The sequence below is a fragment of the Salmo salar genome, chromosome ssa13 (genome assembly GCF_905237065.1).
Source record: "Salmo salar chromosome ssa13, Ssal_v3.1, whole genome shotgun sequence".
NCBI lineage: Eukaryota > Metazoa > Chordata > Actinopteri > Salmoniformes > Salmonidae > Salmo > Salmo salar.
In genome coordinates, this window is record NC_059454.1 from 92,345,896 (window position 1) to 92,356,021 (window position 10,126).

A 10,126-nucleotide genomic window follows, 5' to 3' on the forward strand; every position below is an offset into this window, starting at 1 on the left:
TACATAGCCCATCTGTAAACAGCCCATCTATCTACCTACCTCATCCCCATACTGTATTTATTTATTTATCTTGCTCCTTTGCACCCAAGTATCTCTACTTGCACATTCCTCTTCTGCACATCTACCATTCCAGTGTTTAATTTCTATATTGTAATTACTTCGCCACCATGGCCTATTTATTGCCTTATCTTACCTCATTTGCACTCCCTGTATATAGACTTTTTGTTTTCTTTTGTTCCACTGTATTATTGACTGTATATTTTGTTTATTCCATGTGTAACTCTGTGTTGTTGTATGTGTCGAATTGCTATGCTTTATCTTGGCCAGGTCGCAGTTGCAAATGAGAACTTGTTCTCAACTAGCCTACCTGGTTAAATAAAGGTGAAATAAAATAAATAAATGTGAAACTGTTTTCATCTGTATGCATGCTTTTGGGTGGATGTTGCTAGTGTGTCTGTCTGCCTGCCTGTCAGTCTGGGCATGTGTATGAGTTATGTGTGTGGGTGGAAGGTAGCCTAGCACTTAAGAACTTTGTGCCAGTCAACCAAAGGTCTCTGGTTCGAATCCCTAAGCTGACTGTCGATGTGCCCTTGAGCAAGGCAATTTACCCTAATTGCTCCTGTAACTTGCCCTGGATAAGACTGTCTGCTAAATGACTAAAATGTGTTTCTAACCCAGTATTCCTCTCTTCCTCTCAGGTCGTGGTGGTCGTGTGGCAGCCCATGGAGGTACTCTGCCCTCCATTGTGAAGAACATTGCTCTGGACAAAATTGATGACAGCAACCTTTGCCAGGCCTTCCTCTGACACGCCAAGGAGCCCTCCAAAAACCCCTACTGGGTCGCCCATGCCTACACCAAGTAAAACCGACCCCACACAAACACACTCCCGTGATGACACAGAGAGACAGGCTGTAAAATGAGGCTGCGGTGGGTATAGTTTATGGCAGTGTGGCTGTGCTAAGGTTGCAGCCTGCCTGGCTTGGTGACACATGGATGTTTAAAGTGCTGCAGGCTGCAGCCCAGGTCTGGAGGCCCACGAACCACCATTCAGCTACCTAAGAGGGCTCGTGTTCCACCTTGATGTCCACAGACACCCTGGCTAAGGGACAGGACATTTATGGGCTGAGGATCTAAAGGTGTTTAAGGAAAACGTCCACATTCATCTGTAGGCATCCCAAACCTAGTCATGATAGGCCCATATAAATGTCATTAATGGCATGATATTTGACAGGAGACAGTATATTTAGTTAGCACAAACCTCTCTTGGGTTCGGCATCTGCTTGGTTTGGAGTTCACATGCATTATGCATCAGTTTAATTCTGGCGACACAATCCCAATGGACTGTCAATATAGCTCATCACCTCACCAGTCGACAGGTGTATACATGAGTTATGGAGATTTCATCGTCATCATCCTTTTCATCATCATCCATGCAGGTACGCTTGCTGAGGTATTGAGTGTCGTGGACACTGGGGTAAGACACACCAAGGTACCATGTCTAGTCTGGGCTAAGAAAACATCCTAATCCATGTAACCATACCTGTAGCCTCTTACCTGAGTGGCCTTGCTCAGCTGATCCGCCCTGTATGGAGATGATCACTCATTAGTCATTACCACTGCTAACTGGAATGTTGACACTAATGAGACACATTGTAGCACTTGGGCACCATGATAGATTCATGACCAACTGATCTGGTTACTTCCTTTGTTGGGCTCCCTTTAATTAGTTATCTCTGGTATAAGTACACACACACTAGTGATGCGTGGGTTGAATAAAGAGAAACAATACCTTTAAAAAATCCATACATGTATAATTATTGTGCAATTTATATAGGTACATTGAGGTTTTTCTTTAATTATTTTAGGCTATCTGGTGTTACTGCATAAGCCTGAACTTTAGGGCTAAACTGTACGCGCCAAATAGCCTACACAGCCAATTGCCAAATAATGCTTTTGGGAACAGGCAGAAAAAGTTAATGTCAATCCACGGAGGCAAAAAGGACATTGCCGAAGTATAATTCATTAAGACAAAAGCTGCGAAAGGAGAGTTGAAAATAAAGAGAAGTGTGGGGGGGACTTCAATTAGGCCTATGGCATGTCAAAGGAAATGTTGCCTACTGTTTAGATGGGTTAAATGCAAACTGAAATCTGGACATTGACTAACCAGAATAACCGGTGGGGGATTTAGGTGTAGGCGACATGAGCATCTTGCCGGGGGCGGCACTGGGGCCTGCACAAAAAAAAATCAGAAATGGTGACATTTGCGCGATTGGTTTTCTATCGCTCATTTGCACATCATGTCAATGATATCATGTCACCGTGTGGGACTGTTGGTCAATTAACCTTGTCGGAGTGGGCGCCCTGATTCTAGTTTGTGAGCTAGGCAGGCTACTGCCTGGGAAGGTCTCCCACTCACAAGTACGAGATGGGGAGAGGGGCGGAGGTAGGTTATAGTGCACCTCTAACTTTGTACAGTACTAATGCAATTAATAAAATCATTAGTAAAATCAGTTACACTACGAAATGCTACGAAATAAACCACAATTCATTCATAATACTGTGAATATATAGTTTCAAAGACATATTGTTGGTTTGTGCGAAATAGTTTAGAATAATATAAAACCAGTCTGCACATCACCAAGGTGAATTGGTTTAGTCTTGACTCTTGGTTGACAGTGTTGGGGGATGGGTAATGTAGTGATGCTCGAGTGCCAAATCAACATTTGTCTTTGTTACTTCTTTTGATAGTCTTATTTTTGTATATTTTTATTTTATTTATATAGTTTTAAATGTTATGATTATTTATTTGTGTTGATCCAAATGTCTGAATAAAAATGACAGTTAGTGCAGAATTTGTTGGGGGGGGGGGGCTCTCAAAGGGGGGTTTGCCCAGGGAGCCATACAAGCTAGAACCACCACTGAGAATAACCTACAGTTTTTTTGGCAAATTCCAAAGTCCTCTGATAATACGAGTCCCGTGCGAATCCACATCCTTGTGTTTTGAGAGAAATGTCTGTTTGACAGTTGTTGCTCGCGATTTGACCAAGAAAACAATAACTGATTCGATAAATTGAACAAAGTTCTATGCATAGCCTATATATTGCGCCTCTGTAATAACAGACATTCTGGGCTAGTAATTACATAACAGCGTGGCAGCGTGGCAGACGTGTTGTTGCCTACTCTTACCACCTGGGGTGGCCCGTCAGGAGGTCCAGGATCAAGTTGCAGAGGGAGGTGTTTAGCCCCAGAGTCCTTAGCTTGGTGATGAGCTTTGTGGGCACTATGGTGTTGAACGTTGAGCTGTAGTCAATGAACAGCATTCTCACATAGGTGTTCCTTTTGTCCAGGTAAGAAAGGGCAGTGTGGAGTGCAATTGAGATTGCGTCATCTGTGGATCTGTTGGGGCGGTATGCAAAATGAAGTGGGTCTAGGGTGTCTGGGATGCTGTTGATGTGAGCCATGACCAGCCTTTCAAAGCACTTCATGGCTACCGATGTGAGTGCCACTGGGCGGTAATCATTAAGGCAGGTTTCCTTCGCTTCCTTAGGCACAGGGACTATGGGGGTCTGCTTGAAACATGTAGGTATTACAGACTCGGTCAGGGAGAGATTGAAAATGACAGTTGGTCCGTGCATGCTTTGAGTACAAGTCCTGGTAATCCGTCTGGCCCAGCGGCTTTGTGAATGTTGACTTGTTTAAAGGTTTTGTTCACATCGGCTACAGAGAGCGTTATCACACAGTCATCCAGAACAGCTGGTGCTCTCATGCATGCTTCAGTGTTGCTTGCCTCGAAGCAAGCATAAAAGGTATTTAGCTCGTCTGGTAAGCTCGCGTCACGGGGGAGCTCGTGTCTGGGTTTCCCTTTGTAGTTTGTAATAGTTTTCAAGCCCTGCCACATCCGACGAGCATCAGTGCCGGTGTAGTAGGATTCAATCTTAATCCTGTATTGACGCTTTGCTTGTTTGATGTTTCGTCTGAACTCTAGCCTTTAGCTCGATGCGGATGTTGCCTGTAATCCATGGCTTCTGGTTGGGATATGTACGTACAGTCACTGTGGGGACAACGTCATCGATGCACTTATTGATGAAGCTGATGACTGAGGTGGTGTATTTCTCAATGCCATTGGATGAATCCCGGAACATATTCCAGTCTGTGCTAGCAAAACAGTCATGTAGTGTAGCATCCGCATCATCTGACCACTTCCATATTGAGCGAGTCACTGGTACTTCCTGCTTTAGTTTTTACATGTAAGCAGGAATCAGGAGGATAGAATTGTGGTCAGATTTGCCAAATGGAGGGTGGGGGAGAGCTTTGTATGCATCTCTGTGTGTGGAGTAAAAGTGGTCTCAGGTTTTTTTCCCCCTGGTTGCACATGTGACAGGCTGGTAAAAATTTGGTAAAACGGATTTATTTTTGCCTGCATTAAAGTCCCCGGCCACTAGGAGAGCCGCTTCTGGGTGAGCATTTTCTTCTTTGCTTATGGCCTTATAGAGTTCGTTGAGAGCAGTCTTAGTGCCAGCTTTGTTTTGTGGTGGTAAATAGACGGCTACAAATAATACAGATGAGAACTCTCTTGGTAGATAGTGCAGTCTACAGCTTTTTAGGTACTCTACCTCAGGCAAGCAATACCTCGAGACTTCTTAATATTAGACCAGCTGTTATTGACAAAAAGACACACCCCCACCCCTCGTCTTACCAGAGGTAGCGTCTCTGTTCTGCCGGTGCATGGAAAATCCTGCTAGCTCTATATTGTCCGTATCCTCGTTCAGCTACGTCTCGGGGAAACATAAGATGCTACAGTTTTTAATGTCCCATTGGTAGGATAATCTTAATCGTACGTCGTCCATTTTATTGTCCAGTGATTGCACGTTCGCGAGAAGATTGGGAGGCAGTTGGAGTTTACCCGCTCGCCTCCGCATTTTCAGAAGGATCCCCGATCTGCGACCCCTTTTCCGGCGTCTTTTTTTTTCATGCAAACGGAGTGGATCTGGGCCTGTTCCAGTGAAAGCAGGAGATCCTTCTCGTCGGACTCGTTAAAGGAAAAATGTTCTTCCAGTCCGCTGTGAGTAATCGCTTTTCTGATGTCCAGAAGTTATTTTCGGTCATAAGAGACGGTAGCAGGACATTATATACACAATAAGTCAAAAAATAAGTTACACAAAATGCAAAAGAAATAACAAAATAGCATAATTGGTTGGGAGAATGTAAAACGTCAGCCATGTTCTTTGGCGCCATCTTTCAAATACTCTACCAAAATGTTGGATATTCTAAGCAGATATTTATCTAAATCGGGGACCAAAAAAATCCAGCACCCCTGTCGAATAATCGTTCTGCAGTCTTTGACTGTAGCCTATAGCGCTTTTTCATTATTTGCTGTTTAGAGTTAGGTGTGAGCCTCAGATTTTCACTTTATCACAGTCGGGCGGTTGCAGATTGGTTATTAGCAATTGCGGGCGGTTACGGGTGAACAAACAGCTGACCCGCGTACCACTAACACACACACACACACACGAGACAGAACACTATAAATATTGTATTACAACTCCCTCACCTGATCATTGAATGACCTGTTAGAAAGTTCTAAAAGAGAAGGTATGGTCTATAAAACATCTTAAGGAAAGAGTCATTGAGTAGGAGGCATACTACAAGTGTTTTAGGAGGTGCTGCCTGGACCCTAGTGGAGGTATTGGAAGAACATATTCCTAATTTCCCTACTCTCTCCTTCCTATAGTCTAACCCAATGTGTGCTTTTCGTGTGTGTCTGTATGTTTCTGTGAGTGTGTGTCATGTCCACTCCATTACTCACCTAGGACAGATGTTGGATTTTAATCATTGCTCAGAATGAGCAGAGTGATAACAATAAGGAAATGGTTTAATCTCCTGCCGACCTACCTCACTGGTTAATGTCCTATCCCTTTCACTAAAATCACTAAAATCTTGTCCCATTATTCCTTCTCTCGGTCTGTATCAGTTTAATTTTCTGTTGTGTTGACGCTGAATAAGACTATCTTATTTGTATCGTGTAAGGATGGTTGTAATGTACCGTACCAAAGTAAATTGTCTCCCCTCCTCCCTGTCTTCTGCCAGTACCAACCAGTTGCAATCTTTCAAGATGAGGAAGAGTCTGATGAAGAGGCTGACAATGAACCAGATTGGAAGAAACGCAAGATTTGAGCCGCAGCAACTCCTTTGTGTGTGCGTGTGTGCATGCAAGTGTGAGTATGAGTGTGTTTTTGTGCGATTGTGTGCTAGTGTGCTGGGGAGTGTTTCTATATGAATATGTGTATGCTTTTTAACTTTCTGTACTTGAATCAAATTTTGTGTCGTTTATGATCTCCTGAGATACAGTAATTAAAGGCATAGTTCATCCAAATTATACATGTAGTGTGTACTTTACTCCACCTCACTTTATCCCACCTCATTGAAGCCTATAGCATGACTTTGGACTTTCATTCCCAGATCAAGACTTTCAGCTAGATTTTATTGAGATGCAATCTCTTCCAATTAAAATCCATCTTGATCTATCTGGTGTCTATCATGGAGTTAACCTCTTAGACATCCACTCAGTCTTAGTCATAGACTGAAGGACATGCATGCATTTCCTTTGAGTCACTCCTTCAAATAAATATTTATTTAGATGTTATTTCTGTTGCGCAGTTTCACTTGCAGGACTTAACCAGTCCTAAATATTGATGGGAAAAGAGAACATTTTGCATGGAAATGGTTTATTGAATTCGGAAATACCAAGACAACTTAATGCCATGTGGTGTTATTTACGATTCATCATTTGGGGAATCGTTTTGGGGTATGAATTGAGTTTAGAAAGTTACTCCATGTATAATACTTTTGTCAATATGAACAGGTACTTTATCTAGTATACAGTACCAGTCAAAAGTTTGGACACACCTACTCATTCCAGGGTATTTCTTTATTTTTTACTATTTTCTACATTGTCAAATAATAGTGAAGACATCAAAACTATGAAATAACACATGGAATCATGTAGTAACCAACACATTTTTAATCAAATCAAGTTATATTTTATATTTGAGATTCTTCAAAGTAGCCACCCTTTGACTTGATGACAACTTTGCACACTCTTGGCATTCTCTCAACCAGCTTCATGAGGTAGTCATCTGGAATACATTTCAATTAATAGGTGTGCCTTGTTAAAAGTTAATTTGTTGAGTTGTGTTAAGTTGTGCTGTGACAAGGTAGGGGTGGTATACACAAGATAGCCCTATTTGGTAAAAGACCAAGTCCATATTATGGCAAGAACAGCTCAAATAAGCAAAGAGAAACGGCAATCCATCATTACTTTAAGACATAGTCTGTCAATCTGGAAAATTTCAAGAACTTTGAAAGTTTCTTCAAGTGCAGTCGCAAAAACCATTGAGCTCTATGATGAAACTGGCTCTCATGAGGACCGCCACAGGAAAGGAAGACCCAGAGTTACCTCTGATGCAGAGGATAAGTTCATTGGAGTTACCAGCTTCAGAAACTGCAGCCAAAATAAATGTTTCACAGAGTTCAAGTAACAGACACATCTCAAGATTAACTGTTCAGAGGAGACTGTGCGAATCAGGCCTTCATGGTCGAATTGCTGCAAAGAAACCACTACTAAAGGACACCAATAAGAAGAAGAGACTTGCCTGGGCCAAGAAACACGAGCAATGGACATTAGACCGGTGGAAATCTGTCCTTTCGTCTGATGATTCCAAATTTTAGATTTTTGGTTCTAACCTGTGTCTTTGGGAGACGCAGAGTAGGTGAACGGATGATCTCCTTATGTGTAGTTCCCACCCTGAAGCATGGAGGAGGAGGTGTGATGGTGTGTGGGTGCTTTGCTGGTGACACTGTCTGTGATTTATTTAGAATTCCATGGCACACGTAATCAGCATGACTACCACAGCATTCTGCAGCTATACGCCATCCCATCTGGTTTGCGCTTAGTGGGACTATCAGTACTGAGCAGCTGTCTTCATCGACCTGGCCAAGGCTTTCGACTCTGCAGACAAGAATGCGGTGATTGACAGACTCAATAGCCTTGGCTTCTCAAATGACTTCCTCGTCTGGTTCACCAACTACTTCTCAGATAGAGTTCACTTTGTCAAATCGGAAGGCCTGTTGTCCGGACCTCTGGCAGTCTCTATGAGGGTGCCACAGGGTTCAATTCTCGGGCCGACACTTTTCTCTGTATATATCAATGATGTTGCTCTTGCTGCTGGTGATTCTCTGATCCACCTCTACGCAGACGACACCATTCTGTATGCATCAGGCAGTTCTTTGGACACTGTGCTAACAAACCTCCAAACGAGCTTCAATGCCATACAACACTCTTTCCGTGGCCTCCAACTGCTTTTAAATGCTAGTAAAACTAAGTGCATGCTCTTCATAAATAGAATTTAAAGTCATGTCTCATTATGATATGTGGAGAAATAAGTATAGCCAGTTACAATTGTAATGGCCTAGCGGATAATAAGAAAAGACGATCAGTATTTACCTTGTTAAAAGAGAAGGAATATAATATCTATTGTTTACAGGAAACCCATTCAACAATTTTAGATGAAGTTTTGTGGAAAAAGAACTGCGGGGGCGAAATATATTTCTCCCATGGGCAAAGAAATTCAAAAGGGTGGTTTTAATTAACAGTAATTTTGATCCAAATGTGCAAATTGTCCAAACAGATTATCAAGGTAGATGGATTATTTTAAATATGTTATTGGACAATAAACAGATATGGCTTATTAACCTATACGGTCCGAATAATGATGATCCAAGCTTCTTTGAAAATATATATAAGAATTTATCAACTCTACAAGCAACACTAGACTCTATTATTATGGTGGGAGATTTTAATACAGTCTTAAATACCTCTATGGACCGGAAAGGAAATCACACTACAAACTATGACCCTCAGGCACTTAAGGAAATCATGAATGTCATGGATATATTGGAATTAGTGGATATATGTAGACTTAAATACCCTGACCTAGTGAGATATACATGGCGGAGGCTTAATCAAGCTAGTCGTCTTGACTACTTTCTTATGCCATTCTCTCTGGCACCAAAAGTTTAAAAAGTGTTGATAGGGGACAGAATACGGTCGGATCATCACATAATTGGCATATATATTACTCTTACAGAATTTCCACGTGGGCGAGGATATTGGAAATTTAATCAAAGCCTACAAGATGATAAATTGTTTAGAACTAGGACAGAAGAATTTATAACTGACCTTTTCAGACATAACATAGGTACAGCAGATCCCCTTATTGTATGGGACACTTTTAAGTGTGCCTTTAGAGGCCATGCAATTCAGTACTCATCTATAAAACAAAAGCAATTTAGATCAAAAGAGTCCATATTAACAAAGGAAATTGAAGGACTAACAATACAGTTAGATAGCAATAAAACCATAGAGGCACAGAATAAGTTAGATGAAAAACAAAAAGAAATGGAGGAACTTATCCTGTTAGGGCTAGGGGGCAGTATTTGCACGGCTGGATAAAATTTTTTACCCGATTTAATCTGGTTACTAATCCTACCCAGTAACTAGAATATGCATATACTTATTATATATGGATAGAAAACACTCTAAAGTTTCTAAAACTGTTTGAATGGTGTCTGTGAGTATAACAGAACTCATTTGGCAGGCAAAACCCTGAGACATTTTCTGACAGGAAGTGGATACCTGATGTGTTGTATTACCTTTAAACCTATGCCATTGAAAAACACAGGGGCTGAGGAATATTTTGGCACTTCCTATTGCTTCCACTAGATGTCACCAGCCTTTACAAAGTGTTTTGAGTCTTCTGGAGGGAGATCTGACCGAACAAGAGCCATGGAACGATGATGGCCCATTAGACACCTGGCGCGCGAGTTCATGTTGGGTACCCTCGTTCCAATACGTTATAAAAGAGAATGCATTCGTCCACCTTGAATATTATTCATGTTCTGGTTAAAAAAGGCCCTAATGATTTATGCTATACAACGTTTGACATGTTTGAACGAACGTAAATATATTTTTTCCCCTCGTTCATGAAGTGAAGTCCGGCGGGCTTAGATCATGTGCTAACAAGACGGAGATTTTTGGACATAAATGATGAGCTTTTTTGAACAAAAC

The 10,126-nt window shown here is 41.7% G+C and overlaps 1 pseudogene; it reads left to right on the forward strand.

Moving 5' to 3' along the window:
• LOC106568246 (WD repeat-containing protein 70-like) overlaps positions 1 to 2,677 on the forward strand; it is an 85,137-nt pseudogene extending 82,460 nt beyond the window's left edge.
• Positions 2,678 to 10,126: the final 7,449 nt, after the last annotated feature.